The sequence below is a fragment of the Lathyrus oleraceus genome, chromosome 3 (assembly GCF_024323335.1).
Source record: "Lathyrus oleraceus cultivar Zhongwan6 chromosome 3, CAAS_Psat_ZW6_1.0, whole genome shotgun sequence".
Lineage (NCBI taxonomy): Eukaryota > Viridiplantae > Streptophyta > Magnoliopsida > Fabales > Fabaceae > Lathyrus > Lathyrus oleraceus.
This window is the reverse complement of record NC_066581.1, coordinates 417392737-417417455: the sequence shown is the minus strand read 5'-3', so window position 1 is coordinate 417417455 and position 24719 is coordinate 417392737.

Here is a 24719-nt window from a genome sequence, read left to right as displayed (position 1 = left end):
TCGCATAACCGACTCCCGAACCCAAGATTTGGTTGCGAGACCCCGTCTTGTCCTTTCCTTTTTCAGGTTTACTTCGAGCGTTTCCTTTCCCTCCTTTGGGATGAATAACGCACGGTGGCGACTCTTCTGTCATTTTCTTTCGCCGGTTGTTTTTTCGTGCACTGTATTTTTCAGGTTGCTACAGCTGGCGACTCTGCTGGGGACACTAAGAAGTTGACCTCTTGCTGGTCCATCTTCCCTAAGCGAGTCCCTCCTAGCTTGTGTGATTTCTTGTTTATTGGGTGTTCATGCTTTTGTACCTTTATTTGCTTACCTGCTTGCATACATCTATTGTATCTGTTGGATATGTTTGTTTGTTGGGATGGGGTGTTCTATGAGAGATAAGCCCATTACCCAGGCTTGAGTGTACACACAGGTTTTAGAGTGGATAATCACGAGGCTTGCGTGGCGTGTTGCTACGTTAAGTCGTTCGTGAAGGACCACACCCAGACGAGGTTTCTTTTGGATATATTATGTCTTACGGGTGTTCCGTAACGGCAGGATGTTCCTCTAGAAATCGTCGACTCTGGTGACCATTTCCCGAGAACTCAGTCGAGGCCTCTCCTCCGAGACGTGATTATGTTAGCTCTGGTGGGCACATTCTCGCTGCTCAATCCGAGGATCCCGAGACTGGGAACTTTCTATTAGGATGTCCTGTTGAGGGGAGTCAATGGAGGTCTTTTGTCCCGTAATAATACCAAACCTTCAGTGGTAAACGTATTATTCGCGACTGAAGGGCTGAAGCTGACGAACTTCTGTTCTTAGAACCTACCAGTGAGGGGTGGGCTAAATTCAGGAAACCTTAACCTCCAACCAACCCGGTTTTCTGGAGCAGAGTTTTGGTCTTGTATTATATTCCTCAGTGAATTTCTCTCCAGGCAGTACAACCTGACAGATGTTCAAGCGGATCCATCAATTCTGATTGACATGCCTTTGCATTGCATAACATCATCTGCATATTTGCATCCAACATCTCATGCTTATTCATTTGCAGGGTATTCCCTTTCAAAACGGGGGTGCCTTAAAACTGAACAAGCAGTGCATCGCATACCATGCATATTAACCCTTGTCTGTTTTGCAGGTGTCACTGCAGTGTCTAATGTTTGTTCCCTGTATCAGGAAGTTATTGGTCCCAAGCGAGTCCACAGGTACTCGACAAAGGAAAATCGTCCACAGCTAGCGATGGACCAAGTATAGAAAGAGCTGGCTGATATGCGTGAAAGGATGGATCAGTTCATGACATTGATGACTGGTATGGCAGAAGGCCAGGAAAAGCTGAGGAAATTCGTTGAGCAACCGAGACCCGATCCGGAGGTGGAGATACCAAATGCTGAGGGAAACCCTGGTAACCCTGTGAACACTGGTAACGCGGGTAACGCAAATGCTGATGGAAACCCGGGTAATGTTGGCAACACAGGGAATGCTGGAAATGGTATTGGCAGAAGGTACAATGTGAATCAAGGAATTCGGATTAACGGGCGCCCCGTTACTGAAGATTATCAGTATGATCAATTTTCTTTGCACGACGAGGCCCTCGAGACCACTCGCCGTATGGATGAGCTTGCTGAGAAGCTCAAATCTTTGGAGTCTCAAAATTCCTTAGGCTTTGATGTCACAAATCTTGGTCTGGTTCAGGGAGTAAGGATTCCTCACAAGTTCAAACCCCCTACTTTTGAGAAATACAACGGGGCTTCTTGCCCACACACTCATCTCCAATCTTATCTGGGAAGGTTGGGAGCTCACACGGAAGATGAAAAGTTATGGATGTACTATTTTGAAGACAGTCTAACTGGAGCTTCTCGTGAATGGTATTCTCATTTGTCTCGTACTACCATCAAGAGCTAGAAAGACTTGGCAGAGGCTTTTGTCAAGCAATATCAATACAACTTGGACATGGCTCCAAATCGGACCTTGTTGCAAGGTATGTCTCAGACTGCCAAGGAAACCTTTAGAGAGTATGCTCAGCGTTGGAGACAGATTGCTGCGTCCGTCCAACCCCCTATGTCTGAAAGGGAGATGGCGAACATATTCATGAACACTCTTCAAGGCAATTATATTGAGAGATTGGTTGCTTTCCCGTCAATCAGCTTTGCAGAGATAGTAATTGCTGGAGAAAGAATCGAGAGTTTGTTGAAGATGGGCCGAATTCAAGACAATAGTGCTTCCAACTCATCAGGTCCCAAGAGACCGTTTGCTGGTAACGGTCAGCAAAGAAAAGAAGGCGATGCAAGCGTTGTGTATGCCGGCAGAGGCAGGGGTAGAGGACGCCCTAATTATTATCAAGATCAAGTGGCCGCAGTCACTATTCCAACACCTGTTCCTCAACCGCAATATCATCTGCAACAACAACCCAGGTACAACAATCAACAACAAGGAGGTAATCCGGGTTAGCAGAGACACTATCAACAACGTCCAAGGCAGACGGACCGGGTCATCGAGCCAATCCCAATGCCTTATTCAGTATTACTTCCCAAGCTGATTGACATGAATCTGGTTACGTTGAGAACTCTGGCCCCACCAATCGATCCCAATAATTTGCCTAGAGGTTATGATGTCAACGCCAGATGTGCTTTTCACTCCAACGCACCTGGCCATACTACAGATAATTGCAAGGCTCTCCAGTTAAAGGTACAAGATTTGAGAGATGCCCAGGCTATCAATTTTGCTCTGGTGCCTAATGTTATCCAGAACCCGATGCCGGCTCACGGCGGGCAGAGGATTAATGTTGTTGATAGTGGGGGAACTTTGAATTTGGTTTCTGATGTGACTAAGGTGAAGACTTCGCTATCGGTGGTTAAAGACCGACTTTTGAAAGGATAGATTTTCCCGGGCTGTGGGGAAGAATGCAAAAATTGTCAAGCTGCTGAAAACGGATGTGACAGTTTGAGAAGGGGTATTCAGCAACTGATAGATGAAGGTTGTCTTCAGTTCGATCTGGCCCGTCCAATGAAGAATGACGTATCGACGGTGACGTTTTATTTCACTCCTGAAGAAATATATGTTCCGAGAGACTCGCTCCGACAATAATATATTTCCCAGAAAGTACAGAACCAGCAGCGGTGAACATCGAAAGTTCAGCACCAGTTGCAATTTATTCTGACAGCCCTCAACCGACTTTGGTTGGTCCGATCACCATCACAATACCAGGACCCGTTCCGTATGAGAAAGGCAGTGCTATCCCGTGGCACTATGGGGATGATATCTACTGCCAGGGGCAGAAAGTTAACGAAGAAGACATTGACATTGGTAGCTCCGTTGTAGACAATGTTGGAGGGGTTGGTGGCTTCACTCGCAGTGGACGCCTATTTGCACCATCAACATTACGCGCGAATACTGAAGCCGAGGCAGCTGCCAAGGCTAAAGGGAAACAAATGGCCGCCGAAGAGGTTACTACTGAGGAAGATCCTCCTAAGACCGCATTCGAGAAGGAAGTGGATGAGTTTATGAGGATTATCAAGAAAAGTGACTACAAGGTAGTCGACCAGCTAAATCAGACACCCTCAAAGATCTCCATTCTCTCACTATTGCTGTGCTCTGAGGCGCACAGAGCAGCCTTGTTGAAAGTACTGAATACGGCCTATGTTCCACCAGAGTTAAATGTTAACCAGCTGGAGTCGGTAGTTTCCAATGTAAACGTTAGTCGGGGGCTAGGTTTCACCGATAATGACCTGACATCTGAGGGAAGGAATCACAACAAAGCCTTGCATATCACAATGGAGTGCAAAGGGGTGATGCTTTCCCATGTTTTGGTTGATACAAGCTCTTCTCTGAATGTTCTTCCAAAGAAAGCCTTAATGAAGTTGGATTGCGATGACACCATCCTGAGGCCAAGTAACTTAGTTGTGAGGGCTTTTGATGGCTCTAAGAGAGCTGTCTTTGGTGAAGTTGAGTTGCCAGTTAAGATTGGACCGCAGGTGTTCAAGAGCACCTTTTATGTGATGGATATCCAGCCTACAGCTGTCTGCTGGGTCGGCCTTGGATTCATGTTGCTGGTGCTGTTACTTCTACCCTCCACCAGAAGCTCAAATATGAACTAGAAGGTCAAGTCGTCACTGTCTGTGGTGAAGAGGATATTTTTGTTAGCCACCTGTCTACATTTAAGTATGTAGAGATGGACGGCGAGATGCACGAGATGATGTGTCAGGGCTTCGAAGCCATAAACATCAATGAGGTCGCGCCCGAAGCTGTCTTTCCACCTGAGTTTGAGAAGGTCGGGACTTCTATCTCTTCATACAAGCAAGCTGTCGAAGTGGTTAAAGCTGGTAATGCCCAAGGCTGGGGCAAATTTGGTGGAGCCAGTCATCAAAGAAGACAAGTTTGGATTGGGGTATGCTCCGGGATCTCAGAAGAATGAAACCGGTACTCTCTCCAGCGGGGGTTTGGTTTCTCCCCACATCGTCAATGCTGCAGATGAAGACAAGGCTGACAGCGACTGTGACTTAGATAGCTGGATTCGCCTGTGTGTCCCGGGAGAAAACTCGACAATTGGTCGTCTGAAAAAACCGTTCGGGTTACTCTACTGAAAGAGTGATTTTTATTGTTTTCCTTTATTACATGCATAATAAAGTCTTACACTTTGCCCAAGGTGTAACGGCTCATTTGTAGGGCCATCCATTTAGTTATATTTCGCAATTATTTTTATCATCAATAAAGGACGGCTTTTGCAAACAATTTTGTGTTCTCTTTCTTTCAGTTTTTTTTACTTTTACAAAAAAAAAATGGCAATGTTTCTTTTTTCGTTTTTTCTTTCTTTCCAAAAAAAAAATCTCTCATTCTAAGGTAAAGCATGATCCTCCATCATGCAGAGCTGACCACCCGGATCTCACTACTAACGACACTGCTATGGCCGAGTATGACTTCGACAATCCTATCTATTAAGCCGAAGAAGGGGTTGAGGAAGATTGTGAATTGCCTGAAGGGTTAGCCAGATTGTTGAAACAGGAGGACCGAGCTATTACACCTTATCAGGAAGTGATTGAGACCGTCAACATTGGTACCGAGGACGACAAGAAAGAGATCAAGATCGGGGCAAGTCTACAGGCCGAGAGGAAAGACCGTTGATCATGTACTTGACTGTGTTAGAAAGGTCAATGGGTTGTGTGCTCGGTCAGCATGACGAGTCAGGTCGAAAAGAGCATGCAATATACTACCTTAGCAAAAGTTTACCCACTGTGAACAAAGATACTCATTGCTCGAGAAAACTTATCGCGCTTTGGCATGGGCTGCTCGCCGACTAAGACAGTATATGTTGACTCACACGGCTCTATTGATATCAAAAATGGATCCAGTCAAGTATATTTTTGAAAAGTCAGAACTTACCGGAAAGGTTACTAGGTGACAAATGATACTGACAGAGTATGAAATCCAATACACTTCACAAAAAGCCATCAAGGGAAGTGTCTTGTCAGACTATCTTGCAGAGCAACCGATTGATGATTACCAACCTATGAGGTTTGACTTTCCTGATGAGGACATCATGTTTCTCAAATCGAAAGATTGAGAGGAACCACTCCCGGAGGAGGGGCCTGACCCTGAATCCAAATGGGTTATGATGTTTGATGGGGCGGTCCACGTCAATGGTCGTGGAGTTGGTGTAGTGTTGATCACACCGGAAGGGGGTTCATATGCCATTTGGTGCCAGAATAACTTTTCCCTGCACCAACAATGAAGCCGAATACGAAGCTTGTATCCTAAGACTTGAGGAAGCCGTCAATATACAGATTAAAACCCTGGATGTATACGGGGATTCAGCTTTGGTCATCAATCAAACCAACGGGAAATGGTGCTATGCTGGAACTACGTACCCAGAATTGAGGTATCTCGGTCAGAGACGAATGAAGAAAGCATTTGGTCAGAAAGTGCGCCCTCGGGGGTATCAAGTCGGTGAATTGGTACTCAAAAGATTTCTTCCTCCCAACACAGATCACAGGGGCAAATGGACACCGAACTATGAGGGTCCGTACGTGGTTAAAAGGATTTTCTATGGCGGAGCTTTGATGCTAACAACCATGGATGACGAAGGATTTCCGTCCCCTATTAACTCAGACGCAGTTAAAAAAAAATACTTCGCATAAAATAGACCCGCTGGACGATAAAAAGAATAGTCTAGGCAAAAAAAAAAGGGCATCCCGACGAACCAAAGAAAAAAAAGAATAAAGAGGTTCGGGCAAAAATTAGGGATATAAAAAAGAGTACACCCGGTGAGTCGAAAACCCAAAAGGGCGGCTCAGGCAAAAATGGGTATCCCGGTGGATTGAAAACCCGAAAAGGGGGCGATCCAGGCAAAAGTTAGGGAATAAGCGAATGACTGTGATCTGAGTTCATCAATGTTATATCACTGTTTCATTCAATCCGGCAATCTTCGAAGGTTAAAGATCGACTAATCATCCACTTCAGAAAGCAAGATGAGCAGAGCGTCTTGAGGACATACGAGCCATAACAGAGTCGAAACTCGGTGGGACCCCGTATCCCCATTGCCATTAGGATAGTTCTCTTTTTATAGCGATCACCTCTTTTCAGGGATCAGCTTCCTGATACCCTCGCCTATTCCTGGCACAAATTTTCTCCCCAGTAAGAGTCGAATAATTTAGTTAAAGAGCCTCTTTATTTTTCATTTATCAGTTTGTTTGCAAAAATGTCCGAATTTTTGATAAAACATATTGCATATGAACATAATGGTGGCTTTTGTAGATGATTTGCACAGGAAAACATTTAAAATTGCTTTGAATGTGCTTAATCTCGGACGGTGAATTCAAACCGAGTAATTCCCCCGAGGCATACGTGTATTTTTGGTTGCAGGTCACAGGAACCGGATGCCAAGTCATAAATCCTCATCCCCAAGCGGTTGACAAAGTCTCTCCTCAGCAGAGCATGTTCCCCAGCAGAGTTGACAGTATCCAGACTATATATCCCCAGCGGAGTTGACAGTGTCAGACTGTATCTTCCTAGCAACATCGAAGTGGTTGCATAACCAACAGATGAGAGGGTGGTGTTCCCAGTGTTCATCTCATTCCCCAGCAGATTAATTTTTAACAGATTTGTTAATCCCTAGCTTGAGGGCGATTAACAAGTTCATATCCCCAGCAAAGGTCGTTTCCTACGATATTTCCCCAGGAAGTGTTTTCCCCACAGACTCTCCTCACAGAGCCTCGCCGAACAAAGTTTCCATAGTTGATACTCCCCCCGCAAGGTCAACTTTTCAAGCAGCCAATTTATTTTTGGTGGCTCATTGGTCCCGGCAGACGGATCATTCCCCACAGAGCATTCAAGGATTGATACAACGATCTGTTCCCTACCGGAGTTTGCTTCCCCAAGCAGATTTCTTTTTACACCATGCATAACATTTGCATTTGCATGCATATCATATCAAGCATACACATAAGCTGATAAACAGGTTCTTCCAAGCAGACTGAAGAATTACTTTACAACCAAGGTCATGAGATCCAGCCAGAGGATCAAGCGTGAGTGATCCAGCCTGAGGGTCGTTTTGAAGATTCAGCCTGAGAATCATTTTCCAGTGATCCAACCTGAGGGTCATTTCGAAGATTCAGCCTGAGAATCGTTTTCCAGTGATCCGGCCTGAGGTTCATTTTGAAGATTCAGCCTGAGAATCGTGTTCCAGTGATCCAGCCTGAGGGTCGTTTTGAAGATTCATCCTGAGAATCGTTTTCCAGTGATCCAGCCTGAGGGTCATTTCGAAGATTCAGCCTGAGAATCGTTTTCCAGTGATCCGGCCTGAGGTTCATTTTGAAGATTCAGCCTGAGAATCGTGTTCCAGTGATCCAGCCTGAGGGTCATTTCGAAGATTCAGCCTGAGAATCGTGTTCTAGTGATCCAGCCTGAGGGTCATTTTGAAGATTCAGCCTGAGAATCGTGTTCCAGTAAGCCAGCCTAAGGCTCAATTTGAAGATTCCCCAGTGAAGTCGCCTACAAGCTTTATTTCCCCAGCAAGCCCAAGTCTAATTGAGGAGTCGTTACAACATGTTCTAGCCCGAAGAATATGTACGAAGCCCAAAAGTGGAATATTCTCGAAGCTGCATATCTAATATGAAGGTTGGGTGTAGATTTCAAAAGAGGGTCAACCAGCGCATGCCTCAGATGCGGGATCCTAATGATGGGAATTTATCATCAAAACAATCCAGATCTAGCCAGAAGATCGAAGTAGATTCAGCCAGAGAATCGAAACAAAGAAGATCTAGCCAGAAGATCGAAAATCGCAACAATTCAGATCTAGCCAGAAGATCGAAGTAGATTCAGCCAGAGAATCAAAGGAAATAGATTCAGCCAGAGAATCGAAACGAAGAAGATCTAGCCAGAAGATCAAAATCGTATCCAGCCCGAGGATCAAAATTAATATCCAACCAGAGGACTAAATTAAGTATAGGTTCAGCCAGAGGATCGAAACTCCAGATTAAGCCAGAAGACTGATTCAGATCCATCCAGAGGATCGGAAGAAAAATAAACAGCGCGGTGTATTTCCGCGTTTTTGTGGTGTTCTCGGAGCGCAAATTTTCAGTCTGTCTTTGGTATTCAATCACAGCTCACCCCGTTTGTCTGATAAGCTGTTCGCTTTCATCCTACTCGGGTTAGCTGATGATTGAATAGGGGCAGCTGTAACACCCCAAAATTTGCCCTCCTCCTTCATGCATTCATTTAGCATTTCATATTGCATTTCATCATGTCAATCAGAATTAGATCCAAGAAACTTTAAAAATAAAAAAAAAAAAAAAAAAAAAACGAAAAATAAATAAATAAATAAAACAAAAAATAAAACGAAAAAAAATAAAAAAAATAATAATAATAATTTTTTACAAAAATAAATAAATAAATAAAAATAATAATAATAAAATAAATAAAATATAATAGAAAAAACTTGGACTTGGACCTCTCTCATTTGAGCCCACAAAGCCATGAAAATCAGGTTATAAAAGAGGGAGATCAGACAAAAAAAGGAAGAGAAGCAAAATACTCTGAGGTTTCCTTGAAACAAAACCCTTGACAAAACCTGGAGAGAAACCTGACAGAGAACTCAGAGCAACCCCCAGGCAGCTCTGAAAAATTCAATCTGACTCACACACTTTCATCTCACGCAAACCCTAACATTGCCTTGCAAACCCAACCGTGCCATTTGATTTCAACCGGTCTCTCCCATCAGGTTTGCCTCATTCTCATGATTTTATGCTCTTAATTTGGATCATCTGAATGTATGAGGTATGATGGATGAATATCATTATGTTTTTGCCCACGGGTTTAATTATGCATGAATGGGTGAAACCTATGCCTTGAATGTTTTTAATCACATGATTTCTGAAATGTATGCCACAGGGTTTGAGGTTTCTGAAACCATACTGTTATCCATGAAAAAAATGCTTATCGTGTTTCACTAACCCTTTTGTTGAGTTTTTGTGAGGGCTCATAGACTCTTGCAGAGATGGTTTGCATGGTTTTCCCACTTTATTTGTGGGATACCCCCTGGAGGTTCATTCCGATTACCTGTACTGACTCACCTTTCTTTGATGGCATTAGCTTGGGAGATCCCTGGGTTTCTTACTCCTTTAATTGCTGTTACTTCAGATCTTTATCCGTGTGGTACTTTTACCTCTTTTCCGCATTTTATCGCTTTCTTAGCTGGAAGACCTCGATAGGAGGCATTTGTTTTCTTTTGTTTATTTACTTCTGAGCCCCTTGTTGGCACATTTACTTTATACATGTTTGTTTTGTATGTGTTCGTATCCCTGCAGGTAGCGCGGTTCCTTCGTCAAGGACTGCCTTTTTTGCCCTTGAGCATCTCAAACCCTAAAGCCTAAAGCAACACGATAACTCCTTCTACTACAGGCGAGTAAGTCTTTAAAGTCGAGCATCCGGTAGATTTCGTAGTGACGTCGTTCGTCCAAAACCCAATCCATAACCCCATAGTTAGCCGAACTACGGCTTGCTCTGATTCTCATTCCAGATGAGATACGTAGGCATAAGACGCGATGTCTTAGCAAGCACAATTACCCTTAACCCCTAGGTAGCCGAGCTACGAAGACTCTGATTCTCATATTCAGATGAGATACATATGCAGTGGATGCGACATCCGCGCGAGTCATTTTCATTTAACCCCCTTTTTTTTAGTAAATAACACATTAGATAAACCCACACCCTTTAGACAAGAACTACAAAAGTGGATCCCGTAGAGTACTACGGATGCGTAGGGGTGCTAATACCTTCCCTTCGCATAACCGACTCCCGAACCCAAGATTTGGTTGCGAGACCCCGTCTTGTCCTTTCCTTTTTCAGGTTTACTTCGAGCGTTTCCTTTCCCTCTTTTGGGATGAATAACGCACGGTGGCGACTCTTCTGTCATTTTCTTTCGTCGGTTGTTTTTTCGCGCATTGTATTTTTCAGGTTACGACACCTCTCAGCCATCTTGTGATGTACGCATGCAAGATGTCAACACAGATAGAGAATGATCAACTCCTTATCCACTATTTCCGAGACAACCTATTCGGTGCCGCTCTCAGATGGTACATGGGTCTGGACATCGCGAACATCTGCTCCTTCAATGACCTTGGTGAAGCTTTCGTCAAGAAATACAAGTACAATGTTGATATGGCTCCTGATAGGGACCAACAGAGGGTGATGTCCCAGAAAGATAAGGAGACTTTTAAGGAGTACGCCCAGAGATGGCGTGAGTTGGCCGCTCAAATTGTGCCACCCCTCGAGGAGAAGGAAATGACCAAGATCTTTTTGAAGACCTTGAGTTCTTTCTATTATGAGAGGATGATAGCTAGTGCTCCCTCGGACTTCACCGAAATGGTGAACATGGGAATGAGGCTAGAGGAAGAAGTCCGTGAAGGACGTCTGACCAAGGATAAAGGCTCTTTAGCAAAGCAATATGGGGGCTTTGTGAAGAAGAAGGAGGGAGAGGCACATGATGTGTCTTCCCATATCAAGCGAAGACCCTTTGTGAAGAGGAAGATTGCTCGCCCTGCCATTAACCAGCACCAGGTGGCTCATATAGCACTTTCCTTCAGGGAAATCCATCATCAACAACAACAACAACATCAAAAATATCAACAACAACATCGTCCATAACAACAAGCATCTCAGCCTCGAAATAACAATAACACCAACACAAGCTATGATAGGAAGAGAGTCACTTTTCATCCAATTCCAATGACTTATGCTGAGCTCTATCCATCTCTGATTGATAGAAAGCTAATTACTTCACGAGACCCACAAGCTGTACCGACCAACCCTCAGTGGTGGTACAAACCTGAGCTACAATGTGTATATCATTCCGGTGCTCCCGGACATGATATGGAGAATTGCTATCCCCTGAAGACCAAGGTGCAAGACCTTGTGAGAAGTGGGATTTTGTTTTTCGAGGACGTAGGTCCTAATGTCAAGAAGAACCCATTGCCCGAGCATGGGAAAGCTGTTGTGAACATGGTACAGGGTTGTCTTGGCAAATATAAAGTCATGTATGTCAATGATATCAAGCAATCTTTGGTCGAGATGCACAGACTGTTATGTGGATACAGTCATTATGAGTATGACCATGACAGGTGCCAGGTGTGCACTGTCAATGAAAGAGGATGCCGACAAGTCAGGAAGGACATCCAAGAGATGTTGGATCAGGGTATGATTGAGGTACTTCAGAATTGTAATGAGGATGAAGTGGATGTTATTTCTCCTGTTTTCAGAATACTAGAGCCTGTTGTCGTCAAATATGATGACAGCAAGAAGAAGGTTTCTCCATCTCTTGTAATCAAGCCAGCGGGTCCGGTCCCGTATTCTTAAAATAAAGTTGTTCCTTACAGGTATAACGCAGTAATGGTAAAAGAGGGAAAGGAGGTGTCGTTGCCCTCCACCTCTGTTGTGAGTATATCAGACGTTAGTGGTGTGACCCGCAGTGGTCGTGTTTTCTCGGCGCCGCCGAAACCCCATGAAGACGTATTGAAGAAAACTAATGTTGTTAATCCCGCCGGTCCTATGGAGACTTCTTCTTCGAATCCGGCACTTGTTGTGAAGGGCGTTGACCCTGTTGTTGATAAGTCTGTGAAAGCTTCTGTCCTGGTTGGCCAGCATGGCATTTTGAAAGAGTACTGTGATGAGATGCTGAGGCTCATCAAGAGGAGCGAGTACAACGTTGTTGATCAGCTGCTACAAACTCCATCAAAGATATCTGTCCTATCTTTGCTGATGAATTCAGAGCCACACCGCGAAGCTTTGCAGAGGGTGTTGGACGTGACATACATAGATCACGATGTCACAATTGAACAGTTTGATAACATTGTTGCAAACATAACTGCTTCTAACAATTTGAGCTTTTGCGATGCTGATCTTCCCGAGGAGGGAAAAGACCACAATTTGGCTCTACACATTTCATTGAATTGTAAGGATGATTCCTTGTCCAATGTGTTGGTGGACATAGGGTCATCGCTTAATGTGTTACCAAAATCCACTATGGCCAAACTTTCTTACCAGGGACCTCCCATGAGGCAGAGTAGAATGGTAGTTAAGGCTTTTGATGGATCAAGGAAAACTGTGATTGGTGAAGTTGAACTCCCGATCAAGATTGGACCTAGTGATTTCCAAATCACTTTCCAGGTCATGGATATCCACCCATCATATAGCTGCTTGCTTGGAAGACCTTGGATTCACGAGGTAGGCGCCGTGACATCCACCATACACCAGAAGTTAAAATTCGTCAAGAATAAGAAGTTGGTGGTGATAGGGGGAGAGAAGGCTCTCTTGGTTAGCCATTTATCTCCCTTTTCCTATATATACGCTGAGGATGAGGTTGGGACTCCGTTCCAAGCCTTGTCTATTGTTGAGCCTTCAAGGAAAGGACCTTCTTCATTTGCTTCCTACAGTGATGCTAAGTTGGCCATTGAGCATGGCACAACTACTGGTTTAGGACAAATGATTAAGCTGGAAGATAATAAATCCCGAGTTGGCATAGGGTATTCTTCAGGCATTTCCAATGAGTGTGGGCTGTTCTAGAGTGGTGGTTTCATCCACACTATTGAAGACCAAGAGGCTGCTGCCATTGTTGAAGATGATGAAGAGGAAGACCTGGGCAACTTCATCATACCTGGTGGAATCTGCAATAATTGGGTCGTTGTTGATGTTCCAACAGTTATCCACAAGTCTACGTAATGTGTTCACTTTTGTTTAAAAACCCTTCTCCCATGCCAAAAGGAGAAGTGATGACATTGTTGGCACATTAATACAATGATATTCATCCAAAAAATTACATGTTAAATGTTTGTTTTTCCAAATTATTTTCCCTTTTTGCTTTTTGAATGAAATTGGTGATCACCATAAAACCCTAAAAAGAGAATAAAATCAATCTTTTCATTTGCATAATGATTTGCCTTGCTTGAATTCTGAAATCTCTTTTATACTCAAAATCATTATGCAGGTTAATCAAACCCATTGAACATAATGATCCAATGCCATCTCCCAACTTTGAGTTCCCTGTATTTGAGGCCGAAGAATATGATGTTGAAGAGATTCCTGATGAGATTACCCGCCTGCTTAAGCACAAAGAGAAGATCATTCAGCCACATCTTGAGAATCTGGAAACAGTCAACTTGGGGTCTGAAGATTGTGTTCGTGAAGTGAAGATTATGGCACTCCTGGAAGAGTCTGTTAAGAAGGGGTTAATTGAGTTGCTACGAGAATATGTCGACGTCTTTGCCTGGTCGTATGAAGACATGTCTGGTCTAGATACTGATATCGTGCAACATTTCCTGCCTTTGAAGCCTGAGTGTGTGCCTGTGAAGCAGAAGCTCAGAAGAACTCATCCTGATATGGCAGTGAAGATTAAAGAAGAAGTTCAGAAGCAAATTGATGCGGGGTTTCTGGTGACTTCTACATATCCTCAATGGGTGGCCAATATTGTGCCCGTGCCTAAGAAAGATGGAAAAGTCCGAATGTGTGTGGATTACCGTGACTTGAATAAAGCTAGTCTGAAAGATGATTTTCCTCTACCACACATTGATATGTTGGTAGACAATACATCTAAATTCAATGTCTTCTCATTTATGGACGAATTTTCCGGTTATAACCAGATTAAAATGGCACCTGAGGATATGGAGAAGACAACATTCATCACACCTTGGGGAACATTCTGTTATCGAGTGATGCCCTTCGGTTTGAAGAAAGCCGGAGCCACGTATCAACGCGTTATGACTACCTTGTTTCACGATATGATGCACAAGGAGATCGAGGTATATGTTGATGATATGATTGCAAAGTCGAGAATGAAAGTTGAACATGTAGAGCACTTGTTGAAGCTTTTTCAGCGTTTGAGGAACTATAAACTCCGCCTGAATTCGAACAAGTGTACATTTGGAGTCCGTTCCGGCAAGTTATTGGGCTTTATTGTCAGTGAAAGAGGTATTGAAGTTGACCCTGCCAAGGTCAAAGCAATACAGGAGATGCCTGTGCCCAAAACAGAGAAGCAAGTCCGTGGTTTTCTTGGCCGCTTGAATTATATTTCCAGATTTATTTCCGACATGACTGTGACATGTGCGCCTATATTTAAGTTCCTCCAGAAAGATCAACGTCATGATTGGACCGAGGATTGCCAGAAGGCCTTTGATAGTATTAAAGAGTATCTGTCTGAGCCTCCGATTCTGTCTCCGCCTGTTGAAGGGAGACCCTTGATTATGTACTTGACCGTGTTTGATGACTCTATGGGTTGTGTATTGGGTCAACAAGATGAATCAGGGAAGAAAAAGTATGTTATATACTACTTGAGTAAGAAGTTCACTGATTGTGAGTCTAGCTTGGGTTGCTAAGTGCTTACGCCAGTATATGTTGAATCAGACGACTTGGCTGATATCCAAAATGGATCCAATCAAGTATATCTTTGAGAAGCCTGCTTTAACTGGGAGAATTGCCCGTTGGCAAATGCTGTTGTCTGAGTATGACATTTAGTATCGAGCTCAGAAGGCTATTAAAGGTAACACCTTGGTTGACCATTTGGCACATCAACCAATTGAGGATTATCAGCCTATTCAGTACGACTTCCCAGATGAGGAGATTTTGTATTTGAAGATGAAAGATTGCGATGAGCCTACGCTCGATGAAGGGCCAGAGCCTGGTTCCCGATGGGGTATGGTGTTCGATGGCGCTGTTAATCAGTATGGAAATGGTATTGGGGCAGTGATTATTACTCCTCGGGGCACACATTTTCCTTTTACAGCAAGGCTAACTTTCAAATGCACGAATAATATGGCGGAGTATGAGGCCTGTATTATGGGTTTAGAAGAATGTATTGATCTTAGGATCAAGCATCTTGATGTTTATGGAGATTCGGCCCTTGTTGTTAATCAGATTAAGGGTGAATGGGAGACGAATCAGCCTGGCCTCATCCCATACAGAGATTATGCAAGGAGGATTTCAACTTTCTTTACTGAGGTTGACTTCCATCATATTCCTCGAGATGAGAATCAGATGGCAGATGCTCTTGCTACGCTTGCTTCAATGATTATGGTGAAATATTGGAATGAAGTCCCCAATATTACTGTGATGCACTTGGATAGACCAGCTCATGTATTTGTAGTTGAAGAAGTGAAAAATGATAAGCCATGGTATTATGATATCAAATGCTTTCTCCAAAGTCAGATTTACCCGCCTGGGGCATCTGTTAAAGATAAGAAGACTTTGAGGAGATTATTTGGCAGTTTCTACCTCAATGATGACGTGCTTTATAAGAGGAATTTTGACATGGTTTTGCTCAGATGCGTGGATAGACACGAAGCAGACCTGTTGATGACTGAAGTCCATGAGGGTTCATTTGGTACTCATCCCAATGGACATGCCATGGCAAAGAAGATGTTGAGAGTGTAACACCTCAAAATTTGCCCTCTTCTCTTGGGACTAGTTTAGTATATTGCATTTCATATTTTAGGGCATTAGGCATGTACATATTGCATATCATGTGAAATAAAGAAGATCATCCTCCAAAGTCTTTTTCAGAAGATAGAGAGGTTAAGAGATTCAAGCTTGAGGGTCTTGTTGAATTGATCAATCATCTGAGGGTTGCTCTTCAATTAGGGTTTTATTGGTTCCTCAAGGAGGTTGAGTATTATCTTGTTGGCAAGGATATATCACCATCATCGTGGTCTTATCATCCTCAAGGGGTTCATTGTGCCTGATCATGTTCTTTAGGATTAGGGTTTTGACCTATAGTCAACCCTAATCAATGGCATTCTCCCAACCAGGGATTCTCAAGGAGATGAGGTCTTTATTGATATGGAGATCATCATATTGATTTTATTGAGCTTGTACAAGCTAGGGTTTCATTTTGGACCCATTTCATCAAGTGGTTGAGGCTCAAAATCATCTGTGCATGTTCAAGTCATCTGTCAATCATAAAAGTCAACTGCAAGTCAACTGAAGACTATGAGGTAGAGAAATGAGTTTCAACATCCCATTCATGTCCCAAAGAGGCTTATTTGTCATTGCAAATGCATATCTTGAAGAATTTGAGGCCATATCAAAACTTTCCAAAAATGGAAAGTGACCTATAAGTGAAAGTTTCCAAAAATGGAAAGGTTTTGGTTCAAATTCAACTTGATCTTACATCATCAAAGAAGCTTCAAATGAAATTTTGTCCAACATGAAAGTTGAATATCTCTCTCTCCCATTTCCAAAAAGTCCAAGATCATGAATTTATGATGAATGGTTGAGGAGATATGATCAAATCATTACCAAGTGTGCTTGAAACTTCAAAAGGACATAACTTTTGACTCATAACTCCAAATTGAGTGCTCCTTTTTGCCAAATTCTTCTCATGACATGAACTTTCCAAATCATTCATCACAGTGCATGAAATTTGAACATATGATCATTTGCTTATCCATGAAGATTTTGGAGGGAAATTCATAAATTCAAAATTGGTGCATCATGGGAACAAATCACCATTGCCATTGTGTTAATTAGAGGATTTTAAGTGAATTTGGCCGTGCACATGGTACTGTTCACGTTTGGAATTGCCATGCACCACAAAAATCGTCATTTTTGGTCACACACCCTGTCTTTGCTAATCTCAACTAAACCTTGCCTAATTACAATTTGGATGTGATTAGTGGAGCATATATATACATAATCATAACAGAATTTGAGAGGATTCTAGATCTAGATCTCAAAATTCTCTCTCCCTCCAAAATTTTCTCCTAATCAAAATTCAAATTTCTTCCACATAAGCCTTCAATTTTCTTCCATATTCTTGTTCCTTGCTGTGGATTTAGTATAGATCAAGCCTTGAATCATCAAATTTGGACCAAAATTGTGCATAGCAAGCTCAAGAACACAAGCATGGAAGTTGATTGTTAAGCAAGATCTAAGTTGTTTCAAGCCTCAATTTCAACTTCAAGCTTCATAACAGTGATATAGGAGTGGATTTACACGCTTGCCAAGTCCTGGATCTGCCACTGCCATTGTTGGATCTTCAAGAGGTCAAAATTTCGAACCTCTTAATTCATGATTTTATGTGCATAGACTTGTAGATTTTTTCATGCTGGTTCTACTGATATAAAATTTATGAAAAACGGACAAATATTGAGAGAGTTATGAGAGATTAAAGTTTGGTGTTCATAAGTGTTCTTGATCGATTCTTGAAATATATGATGAATTAGAGAAAAATATTAGTGGATTTTTGATCTACACGTCAAGACGAGTCCAACCATATAAAATTTCGCTAATTCTGGAAAAAAAATCGTGTACTGTTCCCCACCGTCTTCATGAAGAAGACGGTGGTTTCCGCCGCTAGCGTCCGCTAGTGGCCGTCGCTGGTTTTTGACTAGGGCTTTGAATGAAACGACGTAGTTTTGGCCAGTGAAGTTCCCCTCGCTTCGATTCCGGCTGGGAGCATTTTCCATTTTATTCAATTCTTTTCATTATTTCATGTTCTTTTTCAATTTTTATTTCATTTTTTTCATGATCTTCAAAAAATCATAACTAATTGTAGAATGATCCAAATAATTCCAGGTTTTTTGATACTTGATCCTTGAAACGTCTAGAATTTTATGATGTTCATTTCTGGAATTGTGCCTGGCTGGATTTTGAATTGTGTTAGACTATGTAAACATGTATACTTTTGTGACATTGCCTTGTTCTTTCCATTGTGAAATGCTTGATATTGATCCAAATGCCATGAAATTTTGCATGGTGATTCTTAACATGTTGATTGACATTTTAGGCTTGGTTTGGTATTTTTCCCATGTTCCATCCCTGTTTTATGTACATGTTAATATGGTGTGACAATGCATGTCACACAATTGGATGTCCTATTTGATCATTTTCATTTCCATATCAATTGATCTCTTCTGTTTACAATTTTTGGTATGCTAATTGTGTTTGATGTGTTGAATGCTCATGAAAATTTCCAGAATTGTTTGAGCCATTTATGATTTAATGTGCATTTTCTCATCTTGTATGTCCAATTGATGATCATGTTGTGTGCATTGCCTTCTCTTGGTTGAATGATGACCTTGCTTAATGATTTTGATTTGGTTCTTTTTAGGACATGTTCATGATTGATTAGGGATGATTCATGTTGAGTTTTAGCTTCTGTTTTGGATTTTTTCCCTACTTTTGACCCTAGGCTTTGCCCTAGGGGTTTGTACTCACATTTGAGTTGTGAATTTCAGGTTCAAGCATGCATCTCCATGATTGATGTTGCTTCTCCATTTGAGCTTGACCATTTGTTATTGTTTGCTAACATTTGTTCGTTTTGTAGGCTTTGATGATAATTCATTTGAGTGTTTGCCTTATGGCTTACTCATTGTGTATATTGGACTTGTCTGTCTGTTGAGATCTATTGATTGTTGTCTGTTTGTCTGAATGTAAATATTGTCTGTTTTAGCTTTTCTTACAGGTACTTTAGCCGCTTTAACTCATTATTTGAGTTTCTTTGCTTGGCTTGTGGTTGGCATACCACTTAGGTAAACTTCCTTAACTTCATGTAGTCTGGAAGACCTGTCATGTTATTTTGCAGGCACCTGTCTGAAGCCCTCCTTATGAGGCAATGTTTTTGTTTGTTTATCTTTGTGCCTTGTACATGTAAAGACCTTCTAAGTGAAGAGGCATTGGTAGATAAAAGGGATGTGCAATCCATCCCCTGCTACTCAGTTGTGTCATTCACCTTGCTCACACCCTGTGTTGATGCACTTTGAATAAAAGCCCAAAATCTTGTTGTGTCAAGTCATGTGGAATAGAGTCCCACATTCTGGACTCCCACACATTCTTTGATTCAAGCTCACCCAGGTCTAGGTTAAGAGCTATGAGGCATAACCCTCATCTCCATTTCATCTACTCACCCTAACTCTCAATGTTAGAGGTTAAGAGCCTGACCACTCTTCCAGTATTTGGCTTGTTTGTCAAGGTCGATATGACCCCTTGACTAAAGCCCAACCTTGCTTGAGCCCCCTTGGTTGTGTATAGTGTGTGCTATTTGCTTTTGATGTTTATCTGCTCAGCTTCTCATCTCCTTTCTGTAGGAGTCGTATGATCAACTTTTGAGGAAGTTGACGTACATAGAGATAGACTTGAGTTGACTCACTGCCTGTGTGAGTCAAACTCTTGTTAGAAACCTCAACCTAGGACTATTGTGGATTACATGATAACTATTAGGCTCGAGTCAGTCTCCCTTTTAGTTTGTCATTTCCCAGTCTCTGGTTAGGATAGGAATTTCTCCCCTGTTAAGGGGAACTACGTTGCCCTGATCCTCATACCAGATAAGGTACGTAGGCAGGAGATCGTGCGAGATCTCTCCGGGCACCCTTTTTCTTTTTTGGTGTGTGTTTGTTTGTTTGGAGTCTAACGTAAGTCCAGCGATTGGCATTCGGTTTCCTGTGGGTTGTGTGTGTGGAGTCTGATGTAAGTCCAGCGATTGGCATTCGGTTTCCTTGTTTGTGTTTGTTGTTTGGAGTCGGACATAAGACCAGCTATTGGCAGTCCGTTTCCAGTTGTGTGTTTGCTCTGACGTTTCAGCGTCCTTGTGTGTGTTTTGTTTCGGCGTGCGTTAGCCGAACTACGGTAGCTCTGATTCTCATTCCAGATGAGATACGTAGGCATAGGATGCGATATCCTAGCGAGCTCGTTCCCCCCTTCTTCCATCTGTGTTTTATTCCAGTGTGCGTGCATTCTTTTGAGCAGTTATTTAGCAACCTTATTCTATTCTTTTGAGCGTGGATCCCGTCGAGTACGACGGACGTGAGGGGTGCTAATACCTTCCCCTTGCGTAACCAACTCCCAATCCTTGCAATCTCCGGTCGTAAGACCATTTCCTTTCCAGGTTTACTTCGAGCGTTTCCTTTCCCTCCTTTGGGATAAATAACGCACGGTGGCGGCTCTGTTTGTTTGCTTTTTCTCGCTGGTTGTTTTTCGCGGATGCGACAGCTGGCGACTCTGCTGGGGAATATAGAGAAGTTAACCTCTTGCTGGTCCATCTTCCCTAAGCGAGTCAATCCTAGCGCTCTCTAGGGTAGTCTCGGTTGCTTGTGCTGCTCTATTTATTGCATTTATGATTATTATGTTGTGTATATATTTGCATAAATGTTTGCATGCATCATATTATCATTATGCTGGATTCTATACAGGTTGGTTCCTCTGAGTTGGGGTGGGTGTTCTGAGTGGGGCTAAAACCCAGGCCCGAGTATACACCTAGGATTAGTGTGGTCTCACGTTCCTCACATGTTGGTTGGGCATGTTGTTGCGACGTGACATACCACAAGCCGGACGAGGTTCATCTGAGAGAGTCCTTCCGGGTGGAGTATTCCACTTTGGTTGGGTTACCTCTTTTGAGCTATTGACTTCGGTGACTGTTCTTTCCCGGATCTTTGGTTTAGACGATCGTAGGAGAGCTGCAACGGCACACCCGAAAGGGCAAACCCGTTGAGTATCTTGCCCGATTGTCGAGACCATTATCTGCCTTAGGATGACCTGATTAGAATTCACCTGTGAGGGGAGGGTTGATTCTTACAAATGCATGTTCTGATGGTGACTAATGGTTCAGTTATTGATTTGGGTCCTATTTATAAGTCGGAATTATGGATTTATTTCTGAGGCGCTGGAGTTCTGTCCGTGGTATTTATCAGTGGGGATCCGTTTATTTCAGGATTCCCTGGGTTGGTACAGATGCTTTTGTTGTTATCCGATCAGTGACTTCCCAATGGTGATGGTGATATATCCTCAGGTTCCGTTTATTTCGGAACCCTAAGTCGGAATTGTGGTTACTCGTTCCCTCAGATGGTTGTGATCAGTTCAGAGGCCGTAACTCAGTGCAGTGGATGTTCAGATGACTTGGAGGATGGCACAGTGCATTGCATTCATGCATCAGCATCATTCCTATTTTGCATTCATCTGCATCTAACCCATGTCTTTCCATACTCAGGGTACATTCCCGATTGAAATTCTGGTTGAGAGACATCCTGATGTCAGAATATTATTGTCAAATTATTATCCGTCTCGATGAAACCAGGATCAAAGGACAGAATGTTCCTCATACGGATAGACATTGCATTCATGCGTGAGTCATATAACCTGTCTTCTGTTTTGCAGGTGTCAGTATTTAACGTGTTTGATTGACACAGGAATCATTGCTCGCGCACGCCGAATCATTCCCTTGCACGTAGCACGTCCACACAGATACCCTACCAGGCGCAACAGACCCCAACTGATGGATACATCCAACGCAGACATTCTCGAACTGAAAGAGAAGATGAGTGAGCTGATCAATGTTATGCAAGGGTTCGCCTTGGGGCAGAAGGTGTTGGTTGAGAAAGTGGAGAAGCTTGAGCGGGCTTCTGCTGCCAACAGTGGTAATAATCTAGAGGGTGTCTCCAACAATGGTCTTGGTGGTTCTAGGGACAGTGGTGATCCTAGAAGGAAGGCAACTACTGTTGGTGTAGTGATCAACAATGAGGGAGGTTTTGGTTTCGCTGCAGGCGGTATACCAGGTCCTATGGGCAATAATCTGAAGGATGGTCAATTTCCTCCTTTCTTTGGGGCCATGGAGGATAAAGAAGAAGACCAGTTCTCTGTGCTAAATGAGCAATTTGGTCAGTACGGTGTTCCGCCGCCAAACAAGGAAATTCAGGTGCTAGCAGAGAAGATCAGGGCTTTGGAAAGCCATGCTACTCCTGGGGCTATCAATATGACAAACATGGGGCTGTTTGAGGGGATTGTGATCCCGCAAAAGTTTAAAGTGCCCACGTTTGACACATATAATGGGAGTTCTTGTCCGGAAACTCATCTCCAGGCTTTTGTCCGGAAAATATCTGCCTATACAATGGATCAAAAGCTATGGATGTATTTCTTCCAGGACAGCTTGTCTGGCGGGTCTCTGGAATGGTATACCAAGCTGAGATCATCGGATATCAAAAGCTGGCAGGATTTGGGGGATGCCTTCTTTAAACAATATCAATTCAATGCTGACATGGCTCCTAGCCGTACCCAATTGCAGGGTATGTCTCAAAAGCCTAATGAGGGGTTTAAAGAATACGCACAAAGGTGGAGGGAGTTGGCTTCCAGAGTTCAACCTCCGCTGGTGGATCGGGAGATGTCTGATCTATTCATGGGTACCATGCAGGGGATTTTTGCTGAAAGGATGGTGGGTTATCCCGTCACTGGCTTTGCAGACATAGTAGTGGCTGGTGAGAGAATCGAAAGTTGGCTGAGAATGGGGAAAATACAAGGAAATGCTCCGTCATCTGGAGTAGAGAAGCCATTTGGGAACGGTCAGCGCAAGAATGAGGGTGAATCGAGTGTTGTGTATGCCCAAAGGGGACACGGTAGAGATCGTTACTACCAGCACACTGCTGCGATAACCATTCCTGCTGGTAATCAATCGGTACCACAGCAACGTCAGCCACCTCAACAGAGAGCACAAAGAGCTGGGTATCAAGTGAGAGGAAAGGGGATTGATCGTCAGTTTGATAAGCCACCCGTGACATATGCTTTTCTTTTTAAGAAGTTGATGGATCTTGGGTTGGTTTAGCCGAGGACGATGGCTCCGGTAAGACCAGATCAGAGGCCCCCTAACTATGATGAGAACGCCAAGTGTGAATTCCATTTTGGTACACCAGGGCATAACATTGAGGGTTGTAGAGCCTTCAAGCATGTTGTCCAAGACTTGGTAGACTCCAAGGCCATCAATTTCGCACCATCTCCGAATGTTAATGCTAACCCCATGCCGGTGCATGGTCAGGTGATGATGGGTGTAATTGCTGAAGATTCAGGTCACGTCTGTGCGGTGGGTGAAGAGACTGACAGTGACTGCGAGCTCGATGGTTGGATAAAACCGTGCGTACCAGGGATGGAAGTCCAGAACTGGAAGGCCGAAAAGATCATCACTGTCACTCATCGTGAAGAGTAATATTTCTGTTTTTCAATTCTGTTTGCATGAAAGCCATACGTTTTGCCCGAAACGTAATGGTCCATTGTAAGGGCCACCTCATGTGTTTCATTTTGCAATGTTTTGCATCATTAATAAATGGATGTTTTTCACATTAAAAGCGGTGTTCCCTGTTTTTCACTTATTTTTGCAGTTTAAAAACAAAAATAAAAATGGCAATGTTTATTTTCATTTTTCTTTCTTTTGATCTGTCTCGTTCCAGCTCTAAAGCCCTTATTCTCCGGATCTCATTGATAACGATTTGGTTACACCTCTGTATGACTTCGACAATTCGATCTATCATGCCGAAGAAGAAGGCGAAGAAGATTATGATCTGCCGGAAGATTAGCCAGGTTGTTGAGACAAGAGGAGAAGGTGATTTAACCGCACGAGGAGTGAGTTGAGATTGTCAATCCAGGCACCGAGGAGGTCTGGAAGGAAGTAAAGGTTCGGGCCGCCTTAGAGGCGAGTGTCAAGAGTAGAGGTGATGCCATTCGGTCTCAAGAACGCCGGTGCCACGCATCAAAGGGCCTTGGTGACTTTGTTTCATGATATGATTCATCATGAAATTGAATGCTATGTTGATGACATGATAGCAAAGTCCCTAACAGAAGAGGGGCATCTGGAAGATCTGGCCAAGTTGTTTGACTGGTTGAGACAACTCAAATGGAGGTTGAATTCGAGTAAGTGCGCTTTCGGAGTGCGGTCCGGTAAGTTGCTGAGGCTTATTGTGAGCAGAAAAGAGGAATCGAGGTTGATCCTGCTAAAAAAAAAGAGAAAAGAAGTAATACAAGAAATGCCTGAACCGAGAACAGAAAAGAGGTTTGTGGTTTCTTAGGTAGATTGAACTGCATTTCACGGTTCATATCTCATCTAACAGCCATGTGTGAACCCATTCAAGCTGTTGAAAAAAAAAAGAAAAGATCAAACGGTCAGGCGGAATAATGATTGCCAAGGGGCATTTGAAAAATAAAAGAATAGTTGCAGGAACCTCCGATTCTGATGCCTCCTGTGGAGGGACGACCAGTAAATCTGTACTTGACGGCCCTCAAGGGGTCTATGGGGTGTGTAATGGGTCAGCATGACGAGTCTGGTCGAAAAGAGCATGCAATTTACCTTAGCAAAAAGTTTACCGACTGTGAAACAAAATATTCACTGCTCGAGAAAACTTGTTGTACTTTGGCATAGGCTGCTCGCCGACTAAGACAATATATGCTGGTTCATACCACTTTATGGATTTCCAAGATGGATCTGATCAGGTATGCATTTGAGAAGCCAG